The sequence below is a fragment of the Capsicum annuum genome, chromosome 6 (assembly GCF_002878395.1).
Source record: "Capsicum annuum cultivar UCD-10X-F1 chromosome 6, UCD10Xv1.1, whole genome shotgun sequence".
Taxonomy (NCBI): domain Eukaryota; kingdom Viridiplantae; phylum Streptophyta; class Magnoliopsida; order Solanales; family Solanaceae; genus Capsicum; species Capsicum annuum.
Genome location: NC_061116.1, coordinates 188,215,260 through 188,227,717, shown reverse-complemented (window position 1 = coordinate 188,227,717; position 12,458 = coordinate 188,215,260). Strand labels below are relative to the sequence as shown.

The 12,458-nt window shown below is 33.5% G+C and overlaps 1 pseudogene; it reads right to left on the bottom strand.

The window, feature by feature from the left end:
- Nucleotides 1–10,697: 10,697 nt before the first annotated feature.
- LOC124899571 overlaps nt 10,698–12,458 on the bottom strand; it is a 51,829-nt pseudogene continuing 50,068 nt past the window's right edge.

Below are 12,458 nucleotides of genomic sequence, written 5' to 3'. Positions count from 1 at the left end.
TAAGCCGCTATTCCCTTATTTAAAATACTACAGAATATTGAATAATGATAAAAATTCAGCATCAAGTCTTTTTAATAATCTTTTCTCTCATATTTGCCTTTTAAGTCCCTGAACTAATTATAAATAACAAATTAGTCTTGGACATAGTTTATAGGCGCTACATTTGGCCCAATAAGCTACTTTTGTCTTGTGTCATATGCCATCTGCATTCCATAGTCCCATTATGTCTTCATCTACCTCATTAATACCTGAAATCATGCTAATCACATCGGTTAGCTCAATTACATAGAAGTAGAGTAAAAACATAATAAACTAGGCACTTTGTTATCCAAACTTAGCTAAAATATGGGTTGGCTATGATGCTTAGGCGTATAAATACACCCAAGATCAACAACTCAGGTTTGGAGGAACGCAATACCAATATCATACAATTGCCAAAGACTCAATTAAAGTTGTAGTTGTCCTATGAACTCACCCCTAGTTCTAGTTAAATAAATTTTAGGTATTAGCTTGACAATGAAGTAATAAGAATCATTTCAACTAAGAGTGATTGATCGACAACTCAGTTCGAGAGGAACACAATACCAACATCATGTAATTGCCAAAGACTCAATTAAAGTTGTAGTTAACCCTATGAACTCACCCCTAGATCTAGATAAATGAATTTTAGGTATTATCTTGATAATGAGGTAATAAGAATCATTTCAACTCAGAGTGATCGATCGACGACTCAAGTCTAAAGAAATGTAATACCAATATCAGACAATTGCCAAAGACTCAATTGAAGTTGTAGTTGACCCTATGAACTCACCCCTAGTTCTGGCTAAATGAATTTTAGGCATTATCTTGATAATGAGGTAATAAAGATCATTTCAACTCAGAGTGATCGATCTATGACTCAGGTCAGGAGGAACGCCATACCAACATCATGCAATTGCCAAAGACTCAATTGAAGTTGTAGTTGACCCTATGAACTTACCCCTAGTTTAAGGTAAATCAATTGAAGTTGTAGTTAAACATATGAACTCAATTGAAATTGTATAAAAATAAATGTTCTACTACAGATGTCTTATCTATTGGAATTTATCAAAAAAATTATGTTATAATTGCAACAGATTAAGTATCTATTGTAAATTGTCAAATAGGCGATGCCTTATATTGTCACAGATGACTGAGTCATTGGAAATTTTCAAACAGAAATTGTCATCTGTTGCAACAGATGACTTATATGTTTTAAGATCTTTTTTTTTTAATTCTAAAGCAATTTCCTAATTTCCTATTCAAGATAAAAAACATAAAATACTAAGGCGGTAAAAAATATTACTGGGATAACTCAAAAATCTCCTCCTTAAGTAGTCTTATCTTGTATTTTCAATGTCACCATCTTCTCGCGCCTCTCAAATTTATTAATGAATATTTAAAACCTATCTCTAGAATTCTCTCTCCTTCAGCCCCAAATTAACTCAACTCATCTTTTTTTCTTCTTTATTCAGAATTTTATTTCTCTTCTCTTTAGGGTAATACAATCGTCTCCTTTTTCCTTTATTTTCTCCCCTCTTTCGCATGAGGATCCTTTTGGATCTCAACCGATCAATATCTTTTCTCGACTGAAATGGGTGTACTGATCTCTTTTCTTTTTTGACATTGCAGGTATGGTTTACTATTGCTTTTTCCTTGTCATATTCTTATTTGTATGTTATTTAAATTTGATATTTATATCTATTGTTATTATTGGTTTACCCATTACCAGTTTCCCATTTATTGAGAAAATTAAAGAAAAGGTGACTTTTAAGTCTTGAATGAACTAACTATTATTTTTATTACAATATACAAAAAAAGTTATTTATTGAGAGAACTTAAAAAGCCATGTTGTCAGTATCATTTTTTTTATGTCTGTTGTTTATTACTTTGGTGGTGCTGTTGTTGGGGGTGTTGGTGTTGTTGGAACATGTGGTATTTGTGTTGTTGATGGTGTTGAAACATATGGTGTTGTTTATTTGTTGTTGATGCTGTTGTTTATGTTGTTGATGTTATTGCAACAACTTTCTCAACTGATGAATCATCTGTTGGAACAGAAGGAGCAACTATTGGAAGAAATCAAACTAGTAGCAAGGATGGTTTGATTTATTCCAATAGATGACCCATTTGTTGCAACATGTCATACATCTGTTGTGCAGATGCATCGCCTGTTGCAATATATGACTCATCTATTAAATAGACAGATAATATGTTACATCAGATGGGTCATCTGTTGATTCATTTAATTTTGTGTTACCCTTTTGTAATGTTCTTTTTGTTCTTCTCTTATTTGACATCAATTGTTTTTCTCTTGTTTATAAATAAAAAGAAGTGAAACTGGATCAACTTTTCCTTGACCAATATTAAAGGCTAGAGTAATGATGGGTTCAGAGGAATAAGCTGATTACAGATGAACCCACTTCATATGTGGGAGGTATGTAGTACTGATCAACCTATCGTGAAAACAAACATCCAGTAAAATGATTTTGTTAATGTTGGTTTTGTACCTATTAGGCATTAATAGTTTAAACAAGATATGACATTTTACAGTTAAAATTATTAGGTTTGAATAGGTAAGGTTGAGGGACCAAGTAGGTGGTGTCGATACCCTGTTACAGTTTAATGAAGATTTTGGTAATATTTATGTGTCAAGTTTAGAGAAGGGTTCAAGTTTTTGGTGGCAGTGTAAATATTCAAATAGTGACTGGACTGATTTTAAGGGTTCAATGGACTTTTGAAAGGTCTTTGAAGCCTTACATTAGTGCAAATAAGAATGGAAATGAATACAGTTTTTGTTTTGGTCCAAATTTATATGGATGGATTGCTCGAGGAGACTATACTATAGCAGAATATGATTGAAAAAATACCTGTGCAGGAAGGGGGAGGTGGATAAGACCATATATCAACTCAGACCTTATTAAAGAAGAAACACAGAGTAGGAAGAAAAGTGTAGCGAAACTAGCTGATGAAGTTGACATTAAAAATGAAAAAAAATTGAATGAGCTGCAAAAATGAAAGTGTATCCAAAAATAAAAATCCACCAGTCCATTTTGAAAAGAAAAATGTTGAAGTGGATTGGAGCTGTGAAGTTTGTTAGGGGACTGCAACTAGCTAGCGTGGCCTGAATGAAGATCCATAAAATGTCGGACCAGAACTTTAAGGTTTTAGCTCTACAAGCACCGATAGTGGTAAGATTGTTGGTCAGGAATGAAACCTGAACCAACTACTCCTAAAGTAAATATAAGGGATCAAGCCAAGGTGGCAATTTCTCAAGTTAAACTTGCATCTCATGCCTCCTTTATGGCCCTGGTCTAGTCAAAGGCAGTGGAAATAAGAAGGCATGGGATTTCTGCCCAACTTCAAACCTTTTTGTTTCTACTGCCATTGACCTAATCAGAACCATAAACAGAAGTCATGGGATACAAGTTAGACTTCAAAAATTGACGCCTTGCCTTTCCTTATTTTTACTTCTGGAGTTGTTGGATAAGGTTTCATTCTTGACTAAAAATCATACCAATCCTATATGCTCGCCAAGCTGCTTCCTTAGAGTTTTGGTCCTACACTTTGTGGGTCTTTATTGAGGTCACGCTCGCTAGTCATAGTCCCTAGAAAAGTGTCTAACTCCAGTCCTCTTGAGCATTTTTCTTTTTCAAGAACGACTGATGGTTTTTAATATTTGGGTACACTTCCACATTTGAAGCTCATTTAATTTTTTCATCTCTAAGTCAATTTCATTATCTAGAATCTCTAGAAGTTCCTTACTTTCTTTCCTGTATATCCTTTTAAATAAGGTCTAAGATGGTATATGGTTTTCTCCACCTCTTCTTTCCCGTATAGGTATTCTCCCAAGCATCTTCTGCTATTAATAGTCTTCTTGAGCAACCCATCTATATAAATTTAGACCAGGGGAATTTCTATTGGTTTTCCATTCTTGTTTGCTGTAGTGCGAGGCTTCGAAGGCCTTTCAAAAGTCCATTGCACCATTAAAATTGGTCCAATCACTATTGGATGTTTACATTGCCGCCAAAAACTTAAACCCTTCTCCAAACTTGACACACAAACATGAGCAAAACTATTATTAAATTGTAACAGGGTATCGACACCACCGTCTTGAAACCCTTCGGCCTTATCAGTTGCACCTATCAAACTAAACTATAAAATATATGATCTTGTTCGAAGAATCAATGTCTAATCGATAAAAAACTGCATTCACAAAATTATTGTACTTTATGTGTGTCTGTCATGATAACCTGATCAATAATACATAACTCTCATACCTGAAAATAGATCCAATCATCTGCACACACCTTATTGTTCCTACCCTATCAATTTCAGACAATGTTTATTCTTCACTTTCCATCATTAAGTAGTGTATAAGACTATGGAGGCTCAAAGAGTAACCATCTTCAATGTTAGAGGATTACTTGACCGTCAAGAAAAGGCAAGTTCTACAAGTCGTGACTTTTCACCTTTTTTGTTTTTAGATCTGTTTATATAATAAAACAATCACCAATTTGGATTAATTAAGGTATGTGCTGACTATTAAAAAAAGGTGAATAGTCATGACTTTTTGTCTAACACATTCAAAATAGTCGATGAATCAAATTCTCCATCTGTTGAAACTAATGAATCAACTGTTAGAAGAAATCAAAACATCTCCTCCAACAGATGGTCTATCTATCGCAACAGATAATCCATATATTGCAACAGATGTCTCATCTATTGCACATACAAACCATCTGTTGCAACAGATATAAATCTATTACAACAGTAGGTTATCTATTGTGACAGATGGACGATCTATTGCAACAGATCAATAATAACGGTTGTTATTAAGTCTCAAACCATTTTTAAAAGGTGAGAAGTTTGAATGTAAAAGAAAAAGTTACAACTTTTCATAGAAAACAAAAAGCCAGCAGTTTGAATATAATTAATATAATGAAGCTGAATAGTCGTGCTTTTTTTGGCTAACACCTTCAGATTCAATCCTCTATAAATAGGTCCTTTCTTAATCTTCATTCTTCTCCACTTTTATTTATTTCTTATATTTTATCTTTCGCATTATATCTTGAACCACGTCTATTCAAAGAGCAAATTCCTTTCTCATTGAGGTAAGTTTTTTTTTTTGTGTAAATCTACCAGTTAGTAGTATATGTTGTATTACATTCAGAGTGTTTTTTTACTTTTGTGTTTAGGTTTTTTGTCAATTCTTGTGTGTTATAGATATGACTGATCCTATTTGGGACATTGCTATTCTACACGACGCCGTGCGGGAACTTTAGAGTCAGGTTAACGACTTGCAGAGAGAGTTCACCGTGAGAGAAAGTATGTTCAGAGAAATGCAGAGGTTGATGAGGGTCTTGCTACTGCCGGTTGACGATTGGCCGACTAGCAATAATAATGTTGATGATATTGATAATAATAATTAGAATGTGTTTTTTTATTTTCGCGTATCTATTTTAATTTTTCTATATCGGATCTATACCTAATGCATTTTATTTTTCTTTTAATGAAAAATTTATGTTTGGTCAACTTTGAATTTTTAATTCTTATTCTGTCTATTTCTTCTTCTAAACATGTTAACATATCGACGGTTAGAGGTAAGGAGCAATTTTAAATCCAGTAGAAATAGCAGTTTTAGATTTTGAGTTCTTTCAACAGATGGACCATCTGTTGGAATAGATTGGTCATCAGTTGGATTTCTGTCAATGGATTATCCATCTGTTACGATAGATTTGACATCTGTTAGAGAAAAACATTTCAGTTTGATGAGCTGTATTATGTTCTTTCAGCTAATGTCCATTTGTTGCAATAAATGGGTAATCTGTTGAAATTAATTTTGTGGTCTGCTATATTTAGTTCATGTTTTGCCTCTTTTTATTGATGTACAAGTTATAAAAAAAGATATTTTATGTAATAAATGATAACATTTATGTTCACAACAATGAGTTAAAAATATAAAAGTTCACAATAAACAACAAAACAAGTTTTTGCAATTACAACAATCGTGGTGGATTACGATTCGAGCATGTAGTTCTTTTGTGGCCAACGCTCTTACATATGGAGAACTTGTTTCTTCTTGATGAAAATGATTGTCCGACTCCACGTCTCCTATTATGTGACCTTATTCTCAGTTTGACAGTGCTTGGGTCAATATATGGATGAGGTATTAGTCTCTCCAAAAACTCTGGAGGAATAATCCAAGATTCTTCGGGAGGCACCAGAGTAATATGCCCACTATATGACATTGTATATTTTTCCACCGAATAATATGGTAAGGAGTACTTATAAATTTTAGTTCCATATTTTGCACCGTATTGAGCTCTAAGTGCTGCCATAGCATATGGACAGGGTATTTTGTCCAAGTCGAAAACTCTACATGTACAAGATCTTGTTTGAAGATCGACCGTGGTGATATCATCATGACCGTTGATACTGACTTGTAATCTGCTATTTGATGAGATAATAACCTATTCCCCAGACTGATGATCATTGATATTATTTTTTCCGCTTCTAGAATAATTAGGGTTCCCGCGTCCTCAAACTCCACACGCCTTTTGTGAAAAAATTAGCCATACTTCTTGTTTATTATTTCAAACAGAACCACGATAAGAAATTCTCTTTCATCATCAAATAATGAATTCACCTATTCAGCTACGTTTGACGTCATAATATTGTACCAATACAAAAGAATCACTTAGTACGACATCATACTAAAATTGTAACTCAAACAAGACATTAAATTCATAAGAATGTACCTATTTTCTGAACAGAATGCCCGGCTCCATCTTTCGAAACTGACACGTACGAGATGTTCTACAGCCGTGGTATGCATATCCACTATTTGATTCAAATGGTCTATAAAATGCTCTCTACTATATGCTTTAGCTGCTCTATAAAAAAGAGTCACGATCCTTTCATTGTGGAATTTGGTCCGAATGTTCTCTCCAAGATGCCTGATGCAACAACCAAAGTGAGCTAAAGTGAAAAGAATTGAACCCACTTTGGAATACTTGGATGCCTACCCAAAACAAAACACAACTCTTCGGTATCCTCTACGCAGCTTTACAGTTTTTCAAAAAAATATCCATAAGAGGCATCACATTCCTTATCTACTACATAAAAAGCGACAGAAAAGATGTGATTCTTCGCATCCTATGCCACCACCGCTAGCAGAACTCCATTATATATACTCCTTAAGAAGGTACCGTCGATGGCTATACCTTTTCTCAAATGTGAAAAACCTTAAATCCAAGAACCATAGGATACAAAAAAGTACTTGAACCTTCTTTTTTCATCAACATGCAACGCGTCTTACTTCTGGGATTTGTGAACTCAAGCATATAATAGTAGACATCAAGGAGTGCATACTTATGCTCGTATGTCCCCCTAACCAAATCCTTGGATATCCCCATGACCGTATATATCTTCCAATAACTGACTAGGACACCTAATCCCATAAGAAGTTGATTGGCCATAAACCTTGTAGAAGGGATCTATTATTGTGTAATATTCACCGAGGACCTTTACCGTGGCGTGAAGATTTTTGCCCGAAGAACCACATGGGTGATACTTTTCATGTTTATGAATGATAAATCTATCAGGACTTATGTACTTCACCGCTCTTAACTAACACTTACAGTTTGGATTAGCACATTTGTAGCAAAAGACTTTGCTCGAATTAATCACCTTCATTATTCTAAATATTTTTTTCAAGCAAGCAATAAACAAAGTAGTAGATAGTTCTTCCTTGTCCTTGAATGACATTCCCTTGTAAAAGCCATTCTTAACATCTTGATGATCGCCAGACTGTGTTGATCGAGAAGAATTGCCCACCATATTGGTCGCATCAACGGGCATAGGTGTTTGATTATCATTTGGAATATTCATGTCTAGATCATCTAACCTATCATCAAATATGTCTTGCTGTTGTTCTTCTTCTCCATTTTGGTTCTCATCTCTCTCATATTTTCAACCATATACACCCTTAACACCGGTCTAGATGAATCACTAAGATAAGCATGCAATCAAACCTGATCGGTTATCTTGAAAGGTAGTACTCTCTGATTTTCAAAGGAGCTGTGCATATAGCTGATGGCGACTTCTTCTGGTTGATAATTCAGTCCACAATAGTTGATCATTAAGTTCACAAAATCATCATATGAAACATCACTTTGGACTTTCATAGCTATCATCTCTAGCATTTTACCCTCCTTCCAATGCCATATATATCATTGCTCTTCTCGATCCATTGACCATGAGAATCCACCCCTATGGTTATTGATCCTTCCACTAGTGGTACCTAAATAAAGTCATTTGTTAAAAAAAATTAATAGTGATTTTATATTGCCGTAACATGAATCCCAACAAATGTGTAATCTGTTGCAACAGTTGAAAAATAAATTGCAACAAGTGATCAGTCGCAACAGATTACTTACCTGTTGGGATTCATGTTATGCTCCTGAAGCTGATTTTAACAGATGACCCATCTGTTCGATTCATGTTACGTCACTATAGAACCATAAACATGAATCCAACATATGAGTTTTTCGTTGCAATAAATGGCTCATCTGTTGCAACCGATGATTGATCTGTTTAAACAGATGACTCTTATATTGCATTCATGTTCGCGTGCTATCTATTATTGAAAAAACAGCACAATAGCATTTACCCAGATGACAAATTCAACTAAATATTATAATTTGACTTACCAATATTTCCTATGAAGTAATGCCAAAGTGGAAAGTGATGTACGAAATAAAATTTGATCTAAGAAATTGATCAAATAGCAGTAGTAGCGGTAACAACAGCAAAGATGAAGATGATAATGAAGAAGAAGATGATGATAATAAAGCAGAAGATGGTGAATAAAATGAATAATAAAAATCGTTAAGAGAGAGAAAACAATAATGGATGAAAAGAGAGAAAACGCGCCTTTTCCCTCCATTTCTTGTTTGTGGGCTATTCTCAAACTTACCCAACTTTCTTAATCCATAATAAAGTAATTGTCACCTCCACTCAATTATTAAGACTTGAGTCACCTACACCTTATTTTCAACCTCTTTTGTCACTTTTAGCTCAAAGCCCCAAGATACAACCATCTCAAATGTTTTTTTTTTTTAGAAAAATAACACTAAATATTAAATAAAAAAATATATTTAGGTTATGTATTTATGTAAAAATAAAGAATAGATATTCAACATAATTGTTATTCCTAGTATTTAATTGAATATTTTGTTGGCATTAGTATTAATTTGGGCTTTATTTGAGATTAATATTATTATGACATACTTACCTAAATATACAACATTTAGAAAATATTACCATTTATAACTATATAATTTAAGACAAACATAATTCACTTTTAATAAATCGTGCAGATATTTTTACCAAAACAAGCATAATTATTTAAAACACTTATAATACATCTATATTGCATGCACAATTCACTTTTAGTGTATTGTGTAATATATCTATATTGCATGCATAATTCACTTTTTATATATCGTGCAGATTTTTTTACCAAAACAAGCATAATATATTTAAAACACTTATAATACATCTCTATATTGCATGCACAATTCACTTTTAGTGTATAGTGTAATATATCTATATTGCATGCTTAATTCATTTTTAATTTACATTTTTTTTATCAAACAAGTATAATACATTTTAATACACTTCTAATACATCTATTTTGCATACATAATTCACTTTTAATACATAATATCGTTGCTATAAATGAAAAATAGAGTAAATATTTTATAAAAAGTACTCCAATAAGTAATTTTTTATATTATTTATGGGTTATAAAATTTATTGGACCATTCAAAATTTTAAGTTTAAACTTGAAATAATATGATGAAAGATAAAAACAAAGAAAAAATTTAAGAAATACTCATAAATTACATCATAGTTATTATTTTTGTATATAAAATTTTTTTGAAAAATATATTGTTCATTTTTTTTTCAGCACCAAATCAAGTCAAACTATATCAATAGTCTATTTTATTTTTGTGAGTTGACTCGATAAATTAGTGTTTTAGTAATCCCTCCCCACCACCACATACAATACAATTCATTGTTTATTTCCAATGGGGGAATTATTGTGGAAGCGACGCAAAACTCTTGGCGAAGGCGGGAGTCTTGCCGACCGTCTGAAAAATGGTGTCAAATGATAATTCTGGAAGACACTTCATCAGAATAGATAATTTGCCCTATAAAGATGATCAAGAGCTTGTTTATTTATTTTTAGCAAACTTTGTGAAGGGGATACATAATAATCGAAAAGTAAATGGAATTTGGTAGGAGAATTAACTTTCATCATTTTATGATAGCCATGGACTTGCATGGGGTTAAATGGCCAGTACTCCAACAAAAGATCAATTGCCCTACCTCCTGAATCAATTGCCCTACCTCCTGAATGATCTCCAAACTCAATGTTCAAAGGTTATTAAGTGGAATACTATTACATACTATACAAAATGATCGAATAGATTCTTCGATGGTCTCACCCTTGATCCAAAACAGTAAAACCAATTATTGAGCTTATTCATTATTAAAAGAAAAAAAAGAGCTTTTGCATTACAGAATTTCAGGGTAAATAAAATTCAGACATAAAGGGAGACGGAAAAAAAAGAAGACCAAACAAAAATTTATTCTTTGCTCGTTTTCATCATTTAGAGCATGACAACCAAATGTTTATTTGTTTTGGCAATCAAGTAGAGATCTTTCTCTTTTGCTGCACTTAATCCACTTTTCTCACTCATATCCGTATCTTTTGGACTTGTTCCGTATGGAGGTCCCTAGTTAAAGTGGCAGAGGAGTCGAGCCAGAGGTTGTTTAACATTAGCAAAACCAAACTGCATTCCTGGACAAATCCATTTTCCTGAGCCAAATGGGAGATACTCATAGTTGTTTCCCAAATAGTCAATAGGAGAATTTTCAAATCTCTCTGGTATAAAACTCTCCGCATCATCCCAAATCTCAGGATCTCTTCCCATTTCCCATGTATTTACTAGTACCGTGGCCTTCGCAGGTATTATGTATCCGTCAATAATTGTTTCTTCCCCACATATCCTATCAACTATGCTTGGAGCATGTAGCCTTAATATTTATTTAATCACTAACATTAGGTATGGAAATTTATCAAGATGTCTTCATCAAAATCTATTTTCTCTTTGAACGCTTGTCTCACTTCGTTTTGTGCTTTGGCCAACGACCGTAATATTGGATGTTTCATTAGTTCTGACATAGCCCAAATAACAACTGTCAATGAAGTTTCAGTCCCAACAATAAACATTGATAAAATCTACTACATAACGTGTATACTCACACTACTTCATAGCTGGAACAGATCACAAGAGGAAGAAGAAGAAGATCAAAGTGTTTATTGATGTGATAATGAGAATTGGAAGTTACAGTTACTCCTTAGCTGACTTAGTGTATATTTATAGAGTTTGTACAGAGTATCTAGAAGCATCTAAAAGAATCTAGAAGCTTCTTAACTTGTAGTGTAACGCTTCGAGTCTGCACCCCGGACGTCACATGGTGCTCATAATCCCGAAGGACCACAAGCTAACCCATGATTGGTAACTGCTACAATCATTGAATAATAATACTGTATAATACAGAAATTAGGCAGAAATTGCCATAAGGTTCAAAACTAAAATCAAATGCTTAATACTAAAAAATCAATACTATAAACTGAACATCTGTCTGAAATACTCTAGCCTAAAAATCTCTAACGGTCTGAATATAGAGCTGATGGGATAAGCCCCCAACTAACTCCGACTACTGAAATAAGTTGAATACTGAAATACTAAAATAACAACTCTGTCCTCGAACTATGAGGATTCACCACTAACTCTGCTGCTGATAATCTGGGCTGCTAAGTACGGTCAGGAGCCCGTGCGTCTGAACCTATGATATAAGACATCATAGTGCAAAAAAAATATATGCATCAATACTTTGAATGTACTGGTATGCTAGGTGAGGTGAGACTGAATGCATGGGTTCATATGCATGAACAATAACTGATTGAATGGCATGAACATAACTGAATGAGAGTACATGTATACCTAAAACTGCTATAATTATTGATTATGCAATACTATGCACATAACTATGTAAACTGTAATGGAGATTTCATTAACACTGGATAATAAGTTCTAAAATTTGAATGACTGATATTTGAGTTTACTGATACTGTATTACTGTTAACTGAGTGACTGTTTCTGATAGTACTTATTTTATAGAACTAAACTGAGTTCTATACTGAGCTGGATAACTGTATCTGACAGTCCTGATTCTGAAACTGAATTGAGGTTTTATACTAAGTCTGAAACTGAAACTGTGGGAGTGTTCATTTAACCAACATACCCCGATTATAAACTAAGTTGGGGTCCAATCTGTGACCCCAGTTGGAAGGGTGTTAGCAC